Source organism: Polypterus senegalus, chromosome 5, assembly GCF_016835505.1.
Source record: "Polypterus senegalus isolate Bchr_013 chromosome 5, ASM1683550v1, whole genome shotgun sequence".
NCBI classification, from domain to species: Eukaryota; Metazoa; Chordata; class Cladistia; order Polypteriformes; family Polypteridae; genus Polypterus; species Polypterus senegalus.
This window is the reverse complement of record NC_053158.1, coordinates 162,496,382-162,511,590: the sequence shown is the minus strand read 5'-3', so window position 1 is coordinate 162,511,590 and position 15,209 is coordinate 162,496,382. Positions and strand designations below refer to the sequence as shown.

Here is a 15,209-nt window from a genome sequence, read left to right as displayed (position 1 = left end):
TCTTAATGGTAGTCCTTTTGACAGAGTGTGACACATCACTTACTTCAAATACATATTATTGCAGGTAATATATTCATGAATCTATCTATCTATCTATCTATCTATCTATCTATCTATCTATAGTGCCTTTGAGCTATCTATCTATCTATCTATCTATCTATCTATCTATCTATCTATCTATCTATCTATCTATAGTGCCTTTGAGCTATCTATCTATCTATCTATCTATCTATCTATCTATCTATCTATAGTGCCTTTGAGCTGTCTATCTATCTATCTATCTATCTATCTATCTATCTATCTATCTATCTATCTATCTCCTTCCTGTTCTTGCTGTCGCTGTGCATGCTGGGTGGTTGTCTTGAGTGTGAGCGAGTGGAACTGGTGGTGGACGCTGAGGTGAGTGTGGTGATTCTTTTTCTTCTAATTTTCTAGTTTCTTATTTCTATCTTTTCTTTGGTGAAAACAGCTACACTTGTTTTTGTACTGAGTGGCTTAGGCCACGGCAGCCGCAATGGCTGCTAATCTTGAGCGTTTGAGCCGCCGCCATGGGATTAAACTTATATCGGAGGAGTTTGTTCCTTTAGAGGCGGGGTTTTGGCGGTAGGCGAAGTGGTCGGATGTGACAATATTAAGTCAGCTTCACGAATGAGCGGGAATATCGTGGTTTTTTTGAGCTCTGTGGATTTAGTTCCGACAGTGGTTGAGAAGGGGGTGGTTATTAATGGCTCCTTTGTACAGGTTTCCCCTTTAGCCGTCCGTCCCGTAGAGTAACAATTTCAAATGCGCCGCCTTTTCTCAAAAATGAAACTATAGCGAAAGAGTTGGAGCGGCATGGGCGTCTGGTATCGAAAATTCGGCACATTCCTTTAGGGTTGTAAATCGCCTGATTTAAAACATGTCTTGTCATTTAGGAGACAAGTTTTTATGGTTTTAAATAGAATGGATGACGAATTAAATGTGGCAATGAAGTTTAGAGTGGACGGTTTCGATTATGTGATTTTCGTCACTTCTAACGAAATGAAATGTTTGGGTGCGGGAGTGAAGCACATTTAATTAAACAGTGTCCTGAGAAACACAAGGGAACAAGAAAACTAGCCGTACAAATACAGAAATAGAGGGGCAGAAAGTGGAAGATCACGAAATTGTGGCTGATGGCGCAGAGGCGCAAGGTGATAAGAATAAAAATGCTACTAGAGCTGAAGGGCAGGAGAATCAAGTGCCGCCCAGAGATGAGCCGAATGAAGGCGGTAGTGAAACGGTAGATCAAACAGCGACTGCAGCAGAAAGTGTGTGGGGAGAATTGATATGGATGAGGGAGGCAGCAACGAGACAGAGGAAAAAGTGAATTTAAACGTCCTGCTCAAAAAGGCAAGGAGAAAGAGAAGATCGGGCACGAAAGAAAATTGTTTTAAGTCAGGGCTCGGGGGTCGTTGGAGAGGATCCCGCCTATGGTCCTTGTCAGGAGGATTTTCCCGTCTTCGCGGAGACGGCCGATAACGTCTCAAATGCGGGGAGTGTCGGGGGAGAAACGACGACGGTAATATCTCCGATGGGTCTGCTGCCTCGGAGCCCCCAGAGTTAAAAGCCAGGGGGGGTTACAGCGCTCAAAGTGTGAAAGAGTTTTTGGTGAATACCGCCGGAAAAAAGGGGGTGGATGTGGCCGAATTTTTCCCTGACATTGACCTCTTTCTATCGTCTGTCCGCGGGTTGCGACGAGACAAAGCAGTCTCCGCAATGTTTGATGTTAAAGAGCTCGTGAGGCTAAAGAATTTAACAAGTAAACTGAGAAAACAGTCCAATCTAAACACCACCTAATGGCTAAGCCCCCTGTTAAATCTACTCCACAGTCTTTGTGGTGGTCCCTGTGTTTCATTGTGTGTTCATCTATCTATTCTGTTACCATGGCAAGTGTGCACATAGGAACCCTAAATATTAACGGTGGGAGAAGTCCAGATAAGAGGGTCGCATTGTTTGATTTTATCAGACAGAAAGACTTGAATGTCACCTTTCTACAAGAAACCCACATTGATGAGCAAAATCAGTGGGAGTGGAGCAGAGATTGGAAGGGGGACATTTTATTTAGTAATGGGACAAATGTTAGTGCTGGAGTGGCCATTTTATTTCTTGGAGGACTTCAAGTAGAAGTTTGCAGCACTGATGAGCTGGTGAAAGGGACTCCTGAAAGTGACGGTGAAACTTCAAGGCAGTGTCGTCACTTTCATTAATGTGTACGCCCCGAATGAGGGTGAGGAGAGGCTCCACTTCTTTAACAAGTTAGGAGATCTTTTATCCAAGTGTGACCCTGAGGAAGTGGTGGTGTTAGGAGGGGATTTTAATTGTACACTTGATACCAGAATAGACAGAAATAATGGGCTGGAACCGCACCCTCGCTCAGCACGAGCTTTAGGTAAAATAATTAAGGACATTGGGCTGGAAGATGTATGGAGGGCTAAAATGGGGCCTGTCGGCAATACACCTGGGGACGAGTGGAAATACGATCTCAATGGCGAGACTCGATCATTTTATAGTTTTAAGCACCTGTTAGGTTTATTTAAGGTGTGCTCTATTGTGCCTACTGGATTCTCTGATCACAGTTTGGTGTGTTGTACACTTATTTGTAACACTTACAGACCCCGTAGTCCATACTGGCATTTTAACACACTCCTCCTTAAAGATCAGAACTTTAAAGAGTTATTTGTTCATTTCTGGGGAGGCTGGAAGGCTATGAAGAAGGAGTTCACCAGCTTACAACAGTGGTGGGAGGTTGGGAAGAGTCACATCCGGGCCTTGTGTCAGGAGTATACCAGAAATGTCACCCAAGTATTGCGGTCAGAAATGGCAGCTTTAGAAATTAAAATAGCTGAATTTCAACAGCTTCTAGAGAAGGGTCCAAATGAGCAGCTTCAGGCGAGCCTGACTTCTGCTAAACTGGGGTTGGCTCACCTGCTTGAGACCAGAGCTCAGGGGGCTTTAGTGAGGGCCCGGTTTCAACGACTGACTGAGATGGATGCACCAACTCAATATTTTTGGTTTAGAGAAAAAACTCGCAGAGTAAAATCTTACATTGCATAAGAACACCCGATGGCAGTGAGACACAAGAGCCCAGTGAAATAAGGCAGGTGGTCCGCGAATTTTATGAACTTCTGTTTGCTGCAGATGGAGATGGTGGCAGTGAAGACCAACAGGCCTTTTTGCAGGACTTACCGCAGCTGCCCAATGCAGATGTGGCACAGCTAAATAGAGGGGACCTTTGCAGAACTCACCACAGCCCTGGGACAGCTGAAAACAGGGAAGGTCCCGGAATCGATGGAATACCAGTGGAGTTTTATAAAGAGTTCTGGGATGTCATCGGCCTGGACTTATTGGAAGTGTTCCAATGGAGTTTTAAAACTGGCTTGTTACCGCAGAGCTGCCGTAGAGCCGCGATCACGCTGCTGCGAAGAAGGAGACTTGTGTCTCATTAAGAACTGGCGGCCTGTGTCTCTCTTATGCGCTGATTATAAAGTTCTCTCTAAAGCCTTAGCCAACAGGATGGTCCAAGTTTTAGGGAGAGTGGTGCATCCTGATCAGAATTACTGCGTGGCTGGCAGGTCCATCTTTAATAACATTTTTTAATTGGGACATTTTGGCTGCTGCAGAACTGTTTGGTTTTCAGACTGGTCTTATTTTTCTTGACCAGGAAAAAGCTTTTGACAGGGTCAGTCACTCATTTTATGGAATGCCATGAAGGCGTTTGGGTTTGGGGGGTCTTTTATTAAACATATTCGTTTACTTTATAGTGACATTTCTGGTATCATAAAGGTCAATGGTGGCTTGTGTGCACCTTTCAGTGTCAGAAGAGGAGTCAGACAGGGATGTTCTTTGTCCGGCATGTTATATGCTCTGGCGCTGGAGCCTTTCCTGGTGCACCTGAGGAAGGTGCTGACTGGTCTCTCCATCCCCAACTGCAACATGGACCCTGTGAAAGTCACTGCTTATGCAGATGATCTTGCTGTGGTCATCACAAGCCAGAAGGATTTGGACAAATTAACTGATTGTCTGAGGAATTACAGCAAAGCATCTTGCTAAAGTGAATTGGAACAAAAGTAGTGCAGTGTTGGTTGGGAACTGGAAGGATGTAGTCCTCCTCGACTGAAGGGGTCTGCAGTGGACAACTGGAGGCTTCCTGTACCTGGGAGTCCATCTGGAGATGACCACTACATCCAAAAGAACTGGGAGGGTCTGTTGGACAAGGTTACAGCTCGGCTTGCCAAGTGGAAGTGGATACTCCCTCAGTTATCCTATAGAGGACGGATGCTGGTCATTAATAACCTGGTGACCTCCAGCCTGTGGCATAAGTGTATTTGTCTACAACCTCCACCTTTGCTTGTTCAGCAGATACAGAAGGCGATCATGGATTTTTTTTGGACTGGTACCCATTGGATACAGAAGGGCGTTCTATTTTACCATTGGATGAAGGCGGACAAGGACTTATTGACATTACCAGCAGGATTGCTGCTTTCCGCCTTCAGACCATTCAAAACTGCTGTATCCTGTCGAGCAGAGCCAGTGGATGAACTTAGCCGTACTCTTCTTTAAACAAGCCAGGCATATGGGACTTGGGAAAAGTTTACTGCTGTGCCACTTAGATAAGATCAAGACTTTACAGGTGCCAGGTTTTATAAAAGCCTTCTAGCAGCGTGGCAACTGCTGTTGATAAAAAAGGACTGTGATGACCTCTCCACATTTTGGGTCCTTCATGAACCACTGTTCTACAATCCTGCTGTTGGCACTGCTACAGGACTTTCTGAAAATTGTATTAATCATTTCATAATACATGGAATAACCACAATAAAGGACATAATTGACTGGGAAAATTACACTTGGAAAAGTGCACAAGTGGTAGCAGTGGAGACAGGGTACACTCAGTCCGCCTAATGGAGAAGTTTCTGTGGCAGGTACAATCATCAATGGACAGGGAATCCATGACACTCCTGCACGGAATTTTCTCATCACAATTGAAGCCAACTGACGAAACACCTTTTCCAACGCTTACTGTGTCTCCGGCTGTTGAACTGAGGGATGGTGAGACTAATGTTTTAGCCTTAAGTTCTCTAGAGGCGTTATCTCTACCTACAGTGCCGGGGAAACAGCTGTACAGGATTTGTGTGAAGGTGAACAACCTGGAGCAGCTGAGGACACGAAGACACGACACACCATGGAGAGACAAGCTTGGAGCCCCTCAAGGACTGAACCCCGCATGGAGGTCGTTGTACAAGCCGCCATTGGCCAGTAGGGTGGGAGACCTGCAGTGGAGGTTGGTACATGGGATACTAGCGGTGAACTCCTTCTTATCGATTATATGTCCGGGGGTCTCAGATTGCTGCCCTTTTGTGGTCTGAGGGAAAGTGTCTTTCATGCATTTATGTATTGTGAGAGGCTCCAGACCTTTTTTAGTGAAATTGAAAGAATAGTAGAAGGGCTGGGGTCCCGTATAATGGCACGGTGTTTGTGTTTGGGGTTAGAATTACAAAACACACCAGAGAAAATATGAACTTAATTAATTTTATTATCGGGCAAGCAAAACTGTCAATATGGAAGACCCGTAAAACAAGATTACTGGGAGTGGAAATGAAAATGTTGTTGTATTTTTTAGAAAAGTATGTGAAAGTAGGATATTAGTGGATTTTAATTTTTATAAGTCCACAAATAATTTAGCAAAGTTTAAGGAAATGTGGTGCGTGAATAATGTGCTTTGTGTATGTGATGAAGATAATTTGCAATTTGTGCTTTGACTTTGGTGTTTCATTCCTTTATAAATTGGGTGGATAAATTGAGAATAAGTGGGATTGGAGGGTGGAAACAATGGGGGGGATTAGATAAATATATACTCCAAGAACAATATGAATATGTAATGGTTTAAAAATGAATATTCATCATTAGGAAAGTGTGTACGTGTTTTTTTGTAAGACTTAAGATTTTGAGTTTTTACTGTGTTTTTTTGTATTTATTCCTGTGTTTATTTAATAAAGTTTGCTTTTAAAAATAAAAAATATCTATCTATCTATCTATCTATCTATCTATCTATCTATCTATCTATAGTGCCTTTGAGCTGTCTATCTATCTATCTATCTATCTATCTATCTATCTATCTATCTATCTATCTATCTATCTATCTATCTATAGTGCCTTTAAGCTGTCTATCTATCTATCTATCTATAGTGCCTTTGAGCTGTCTATCTATCTATCTATCTATCTATCTATCTATCTATCTATCTATCTATCTATCTATCTATCTATCTATCTATTTGCTTAGTGGGAATACAGAGCACTGTGCCAAATAATATAGTAATGTGAAGATCATTTTGTAAAAAAAAATAATTGCTGCTGCTGCTTTTGATTTTAAAATCTGGTGGTGACTGATGATTTAATGAACAGTTTATTTAAATGTAATTCATTGATCTATATTAATTTCCTGATTCAGGGTCAGAGGGAAATACTTTGGCTTTAGTAGATAGAATTGACACTGGATTTTTTTTCATCATCAGCAGCAATACTCTCTTCATTCCAGAAATTGCTATGTAGTATGAGAAAATGACAATGCTTTTCTCTGAAGGACACTGAAGGTAAATCCTATTCATGCCCATTATAAACTAAGCATTGTAATTCAGATATCCCCAAAATCAAAGTGTATTTACAATAGTGTGTGCTTTTTTTAATTTCTGGAGACCAACCAATAACACGATTCTACCTTACAATTTCTATTTAATGCATGCCAACATTAATTTAAATCAGTTTGCCTATATATAGTAACAGAATTGTCTTACTTGCATGTATAAGCAAGAATGTAGTAAAACACAGATCTTCATGTTATTGAATAACAAAACATCAATCAGCTTCCCTGATATGCTCCTTACCCCTACATTACTGAAACTTTAGCATAGTTAACATGTGATAAGTTCCTCCACCAACAGCTAATGGTAGGTTACACTTAAGCTATATAACGTAATAGTGATGCCTCTTCTATAGTACTGTACAGTTTTGGTCTCCATATTACAAAAAAAAAAGAAAAAAAATCAAAGCACTGCTAGGGAAAGTCCAGAGGAGAATGACCAGGATGAATCTGGGACGAGACTTTTATGCAATGAAGAGAGACTAAAGTAGTTGAACCTTCTCAGTTTAAGCAAACAAAGATTAACAAATGATGATGACTGAACTGCTCATTAATATGAATGGCATTTGTACAGTGGATTCCAGCTGTTATTTTTAAATGTAGGTTTTTTAATAAAAACATGAATGCATAAATTTCATACAAACATTTATACGTTTTTCTTAATAGAGAGAAGCACAGATACATTGAAAAAGTTTCCAAGCAGTGTGGTAGACTGTAGTAAACAACATATAAACTGCATAGCATAACACTCTCAAACCTGCTGAATTAATTTCAGGATTGTGATGAGATGGAGCCTATTCTGGCAACAACAAAAGAAAGGTAGCCTCAGTCTATCACAGGGTTCACTCATGCCCACCCACTCTCACATTCACATGTGACCAAATTAGAATGGGCAATTAACCTCACATGCTCATCTTTATGATATGTCTGAAAAACCCATGTAGATATGGGAAGAACATGCAAACTCTACACAGACAGTGACTAGTCATGAGATTTAAACCTAGGATGCTGTATCTGTGAGCTGGTGGCTGTATATAGTGCATCATCATGATGCCTGTCAATGTGTAGGTCTTCATTATTTCATATTTTGTGGGATCTATAAATGACAAATTTGGGTGGTTTTGCCTTATACCACCTGGAAATTACAGTAACATTTGGACTGAAAAGTGGAGTTCAGACAATAACCTATACTGCCAAACCAAAAAGTTCAGTAATAAATATGAGCCAAACCTTAGCAGTTTGATTAATCAACAGAAAAAGACTTTTCAATGAAAAGGTGAAAACAGATCTCTGCAAAGTGGTCTAAATTAATTAAAAGTATAAAGCACAAAATAATTAATAAGTGTAAATATGTATGCTCTTTAATGTAACACACCGAAATCATTGCTTGTGAAGCCAGTTATAGTTTAAGAAGTCAGAGAATTAGTTCAATGGAGATCATCTGCCTGTACTCAAGGGGTTTTAATTGACTGTAGTATAAATGCACCAGCATGTGGAATGTCCAGCTTGTTGTGAGTCAGTATGTTGGCCTAATCTACACAATGAAGACAAAAGAACACTCCAAGCAACTTTGTGAAAAGACTGAAAAACACAAGTCAGGAGATGGATACAAGAAAACGTTTAAGTCACTGGATATGATTTGATGTCCAGTTAAATCAATCATGAAGAAACGTAAAGAGTTTGGAACAGCTGTAAGTCTGCTTTGAGCAGGTTGTCCAAAGAAACTGATCGATTATGTATGAAGAAGAGTAATAAAGAAGACCATCAAAGACCTGGAATAACTCTGAAGGATTTACAAACTACATTAACTGTGATCGGAGAAACTGTGCATACAACAAATGAATGAATTCACCAGAGTTTGCCAAAAGGCACATGGACACTCTGACGTCAGCTGGAAGAAGGTTTAACTTTTGGGCCATCATTGCTTTATGTTGTGTCCTCATTTGCTGGGATCATCCCTCCCTCGGCTACAGTACAGGCAATGCATAACCTATTTATTTGAATTTTAACCTCTACTTTCTCTATTTTTATTGGATTATTTATTTCTTGAACTTTGCAGTGCATTTTTTGAACACTCTTTGATTTATTTTAATAAAGGCTACACAGGATCCAGAAGCTTCTGAAGGGAGCCGGTAGTGTGGAGCCAACCTGCACTGTCATAGCTATTGCTAACATTGTCTTCTCCTTCTGTTCCTGCAGCACCGACAAACTATCCAGTGAGGGCACCTAACTCCACAACTTCTGGTTCCCGACCATAAGAACATCAACTGACCAGAACACTACATCATTTTGGTAAGAGTGACCCACTGGTTGGAGACCCCTAGCAAAATGACCATAATCCATGGCCAAAGCTGAACCTTTTCTTTGTTGTTTGAAGCCCTAGGGCAAGACTTATAATATTCTGGACTCTTCTTTTTTGATTTTGAAGTTTCTGTTAATTAAAAGGCAGGACTCAGTTGGCACCCCAGATTTTCTTTGATGGCCTGCCATTCTTGCATCGAGCCACAATATATATACTTATATACGATATACTGTATGTATATATATATATATATCAGATGCACCGATACATAACATCTCAGAGGTTCTCAATTTGATTCAGGTCTGGGGGATGTGCAGGCCAGTCAATGGCATCAATGCCTTCATCATTCAGCAGCTACCTATGCACTCTGGCCCCATGATGCCAGGGATTGTCCTGCACCAAGAGGAACCCAGGGCCCACTGCACCAGCGCAAAGTCTGACAGTGGCACTGAGGCTTTCATTCTATTACCTAACAGCATTCAGGATACCGTAGCCTAGTATGTGGAGGTCTTTGCGACCCTCCTAGGTATGGTATGGCTCCCCAGACCATCACTGACCCACCAGCAAACTGGTCATGTTGGATGACGTTGCAGACTGCATAATGTTCACCATGGAGTCTCCAGACTCTTTCACATATGTCACATGTGCTCAGTGTAAGCCTGCTCTCATCTGTGAAGAAAACAGGGGCGTTAACAGTGGAGCTGCCAATTTTATACTCTCTGCCAAATAGGTTGCATGGCAATGGGCTGTGAGTCCATTGAGGATGTCAGGCCCTCATTCCACCTTCATGGAGTCTGGGCTAAAGAAGGTGTGGCATTCAAAGTCTTCCCTGTGTTTTTTGCCATTTCCAATGCCTTATGCCTGTGCGTCTAACTATATGTATACACACACACACACGCACACACATATAGGGTGGTCCACATCTAATTATGCAATTTTCATTACGCTATAACTTATTAAATTTATTACATAGAAAATCACCTGAAAAATCATGGACCATTAAGAAGTGTGCAAACAGACAACCTGAATAATCGTCTTCATGCCGAACTGGAATCATCCCCGCATAAATCAAAGTCATCCAGACGATCTGGATCTGCATAATTAGATCTGGACCACCCTGTATATATTGTCACACATGCGTTTGGGAGACAGTTTACAGGCTCAAATAGATGCAGTTACCCACAGAACGAGGGGTTGGTGCTGCCCTCTAACTCTTTTTCCTCTCTCCCTGCAGAATAACTGAAGAATCCCCACAATAACATCACTTCCAGTTCCAACCCACAAGATCCCACCTCTTCATGATGTCACTTCCAGTTCCAACCCTCAAGACCCCACCTCTTCATGCCACCACTTCTGGTTCCAGAATGCCTTTCACCCATAACATCACTTCCTGCAACCGTCTATATATTTACCGCCTCTCTTTTTGCCAGTTCCATTTTGAACTGTCTGTGAAGACGTCATTTCCTTTGCTTGTGCTACAGTATATGGGGGATCCCCCCCCAAAGCTTTGACAGTGTTTGTGTCCTTATTTTACAATGCAGTATGCTCTTAGCATATAAGAGACATCTGTTTCACTTGCCCCAGGTTGCTACAAACCCAGATCTTGAACCCAGACTCCTTTAGAAGCCCTCCTTTAGGGACAAAAACAAGAGAATTCACTTCACCCAGCTGTGGCTTTTCCCTGTGGTGCGAAGTTGTAACAGACTCTTGTCATTTACCTTTTATACAGCTGTGACATTAGTATTACTTGACAACAAAGAGAGTGAAAAACAATTATTAAATTTTAATCGGTGTTTACTCATGTATAATGAATGGTTCCATAGCACATTCACAAACCACAAAGAAACTAGAAATTATGCCTATTAGAAAAGACAAAATCTGCTTAGAAAGACACAGTTTAAATTTTTCTTAATACTAGATAACTTGTAGTGTGTGTTTAAAAAATTCACTTTTATGTTTTCTTCTAAGATGTTTCCAAAGTAAAATGGTGTTGAACCAAATACATTTGATAACCATTGGCATAAAAAGCACACAAACATTTATTATCAGTTTCTGAAGCTGACCCCTTACCCAACTGCAATCGGCCATGAAAACAAACTTGTGTACACATTTGGCCACATCCACTTGAGCTCAAAAATCTCTATAGATTTGAGAAAAATCATTCAATGCTTCCCAAATTCAGTTCTGGGGGTCCCTGTGGTTGCAGATTTTTGTTCCAACCAGTTGCATACTCAGTGAGTCATTTATTATATTTATTATATAATCAATCTTTTTGTGTAATTAATCTGTCTTTATTTCCTCCTTTTATTATCCATCCATCCATCATACCCATACTAGGGACAATTTAGAATCGCCAATGCACCTAACCTGCATGTCTTTGGACTGTGGGAGGAAACCCATGCAGACACGGGGAGAACATGCAAACTCCACGCAGGGAGTACCCAGGAAGCGAACCCGGGTCTCCTAACTGTGAGGCAGCAGTGCTACCCACTACATCACCGTGCCTCCCTGGATTAAACAGATTTCAGAATGATATGTTATGGTATGGTATTATTTCAAGTAGAGGAAATGAACATGAACAAAGATCAGTAAGAAACAATTAAAGAAAGGCTGGCATATACAGTATATTATGATTCAAGATCTTTATGATCCAAATTAAAATTCACATTTTCATAATCATTAATGTTTCCTGTTTTGAAACTGTTTACTTCAGATCTGTGGTTATTGCAAAATTTAGTTGTGGTATTCTTGCAATTAAAATCAGATGTTTGGATGTACTTGAAATGTTTCAGCTTTCCACTTATCACTTAGATCTTCAGCTCCTATCATACTGATGCTGACTCTGCTATTCTGTCAATCAAAAATTCCTGCCAGTCAACTCCTATTTATTTTCATTTTTTATTCTGATTGGCTGCCAGGGTATCTGCAAACAATTCTCATTCTGTTATTGTCTCAATTCTGTGTGATCATGCATTTGAACTTGATGGTGTAGTGATTAAGGCTTTGGACTGCAAACCCTGTGGTTGTGTGTTCAAATCCTGCTACTGACACTGTGTGACCATGAATGAGTCATTTGACCTTCCTGTGTTCTAATTGGAAAACCAAAAGAAATGTAACCAATTGTAGCATGAATGTTGTAAGTCTCCTTGGATAAAGGTGTCAGCCAAATAGGTAAATGTTCCTTGCTATCATGTGCTGCTTTGTATTGTATTCTTGTTTGCTTTGCAAATTCCAATGTGGACACACAGTGACTTATTCTTGTGAATGGTGCCCAGGAAGTAAATACTTCAAGGGCACAAGGGAGAGAAAGACTGAGTGAGAAAGCAATCATTAGGCTCTGAAGGAAAGCCTGTAATTCTTTACTAGGACACTAGTGGACAGACAACCCAGCATGTGTTAAGAGAAAATGGCCCTTTGATAGACTAAATGAGGCCTCAAGAAACTGGTGGAAAGCCAGCACAGCTCTTCTAGCTCATCTGCATGAAGTAGCAAGATCACTGAAAAGGTGCAAGGGGGTACCTGCTGTCTTAACAGGCTGCCCATAAAACGCCTTGCACATCTGACCTTTACCAATGTGCTCAAGGAGAAGCTGTGTAGTCCCTTCAGGGACAGCCAGTTGTCACTGTGTGATACAGCCTGTAGGTTCTACTTGTTACCCTAAGTGGAGAAGTAATCCTCTAATGGTATCTAAATTTTGTCTCTACAGTCTGATGGTCAATTGGTCAAAAAAGTTACTGGTGAAAGGAAGATTGTCTCGTATTTGATGAGACGGTGAGAACAGAAGAGCCTTCATGGTTCTTTGGAAGGTTAGAGTGCGTAGAACACTCCAGACCATTTAAATATTTTATGATCTCCCTGTGACTGTCTCTTCATTATGTGCTCTTGAATGGAAGACAGGACATAAGGGCATGATGAGGTGGGTCTTCAATTCAAAAGTGGGCTACTCTCATTTTACTGGAGGAATTGATTTAACAATGCATGCATTATATACATTTTCAGTATATGACTGGATGACTTGAGGTGGATTATGTGACCCGAGTAATGTGAGACTTTTTTTCATTGACATTTTGATATTGTTTGCTGTTACCCAGCATTGTTCACTGTCCACTCAATTTAAGCATAAGGTTTGTTAGCTCTGTTCTGCTTGAAAACATGAGATTAAATTTTTTTCTCAGTCATCATTACAAACCACATGGGATAAGTAACATGTAAAAAAATGTATAGTTTTTGGGTGAAGTATTCCTTTAAGTGGAACAAACATGTTTGTCAATCTAAAACTTCATTAAAGTTGGCAAGCAGTCAAAACCCCCAGAAAACAAAATCTGCAGGTAATCTTAGCCTCTGCAAGGGACTGGCAGCTAATGGTGGACCTGGAGAGACAGCTGAAGGTCCCCCAGCATATTGCAGTCACTACCCTAAGGCCAGATATTTTCCTTACGTCCCTCAGAAGTGACCAAACAAGTTGCTCTGCTGGAGTGATGGTCCCACGGGAAGAAGGATGAGGCTTTTGAGAAAAAAAACTTACCAAATATGAAGGGCTGTTTATAGACAAGGTGGTGGGAGAGCAAGGTGCCTATCAGTAGAGTTAGGATGGAGGGGTTTTGCAGGCCATTCCTGGGCCGGAGCCCTGAGGTAATTGGGTATGGAAGGAGAGAAAAGAAATTAACCACTGAATTAGCACAGAAAGCCTTTAGATATCTGTGACTCAAGAGAGGAGAGCCATGGGAGTGAGTGAAGCACACCTTTTGTTATCTGTTCACAAAATGATGCCTGATCAACTTTAGCTGGGTCACCTGAAGGGGAGTGTATGATGTTGTAAGACCAGAAACACTTGACGATTTCATGAGCATCACTGAAGATGAGGCCAGAAGCATCACATGTTGTATTTACTCAGTAATTACTGAAGGAATCGGAGAGTGGTGAAGTGTTGCACATTGACAAGCATATACAAGTAAGAATTTTACTATACTTTGTCAATAATGAACCCCAAAAACATATAAAGTACTAGGTATAGTAATGAAAAATGCAAGGAGCTCTAACAGTAGTTCATCCATTTGTATTTGAATCTGAATCTTTCATCACAGGGGTTCACTCCCTTATGGTAATCTGCCTGCCAAGCATTACCACTTTAAAAAAAAGGGCTAAGAACAGTGTACCATTGATTAACTTTTAGTACAGTTAAACCACTTACCTATTTATATTTTCGAAAAGCAGGGGTGCGCTTCTGCAAATATTTTTAACTTTGGCAGAATCACAAGGTGCGATGCTGGCTATGGGTTGGGCACGCGTTCATTTCCAGGCCAGGCAAACGGCATGTGTCTGCCTGTCAAAAAGGTGAGCATCTCCATAGCCCCTGCTGTGTACAAAACAGTAAGTGTGGAGCGTTTTAGTTCGAGCTTGCATGCATTAGTTTGAGAAGGGGATCCCAAGAGAAAGTCCCAAGATAAAGTTACAAGAAAAATAACTTACTTTCTGGTTAAGGCATCAGCTTGTCCAAGTGAAGCTCATTGTTAGTGTTCTCAAGCCCGCTTGCACGCATGCAGGGCCACCAGCCCATGTTTTACATGCTTTTTAGGGGTTGAGCATAACACATAGACAGAACGCAACGGCGTCAACTGCTATTGGAGAAAGACAACATCATGGCGCAGGATTGGCTGTAAGTTTTGTGCCCAGGTATTAAACCCACGTTCTGCCACTAGGGGTCATGTTTGAACTCAGTCTTGTGAAAAGTGTGGTTGGTGTAGTTTATCTTTCAAAGTATACCAAGCATAATGGCTTATGCCTTATTTGGAAATATTTTTTGTGTGTATATAAGTATACATATAAATATCTAGTAGTTGTAGTATTGTTTGTGGAGGTATTTGTGTAGGTTGGGATTGTGGTGCACGTTTTGTCTTTTTTGTACGCTGCTTTTTTTTAAATCTTGCAAATGTTTTTGAGATTGTTTTGTGCAGTGTCTTCCTGTTCTTTATTTAGAAAGACTACTGTTTTAGTGTACATATATTTTTTATCTTTGATTATTTTCATTTTGGGATTGGCAAGAAGCACTATAATATCTCTTATATACTGTATATTTATTTCTCTTCTGGTTCGTCCTGCTTCCTTTTCAAACCCGGTCATGTCACATCACGTCACGGCCCTATATCTAGCCTGACCACGTGACACCAATGGGGTCATGAGAGAGGAGCGGGGAACGCGGTAGTCCGAAGGAAAAATAGGAATCGAGAAAAGTGGCGTGGGGGTGTATGGGAG

General features: G+C 41.0%; 1 long non-coding RNA gene across 2 annotated transcripts; it reads left to right on the top strand.

Moving 5' to 3' along the window:
- Window positions 1-355: 355 nt before the first annotated feature.
- Window positions 356-10,465, top strand: LOC120530023. 2 transcript variants are annotated; one of them, XR_005633877.1, is made up of 3 exons: window positions 356-399; window positions 8,855-8,947; window positions 10,192-10,465. It is a non-coding gene; the product is annotated as an uncharacterized LOC120530023 (long non-coding RNA). The 2 variants fall into 2 exon arrangements; XR_005633878.1 differs by lacking the exon at window positions 356-399 and adding an exon at window positions 6,585-6,608.
- The last annotated feature ends 4,744 nt before the right edge of the window (window positions 10,466-15,209 follow it).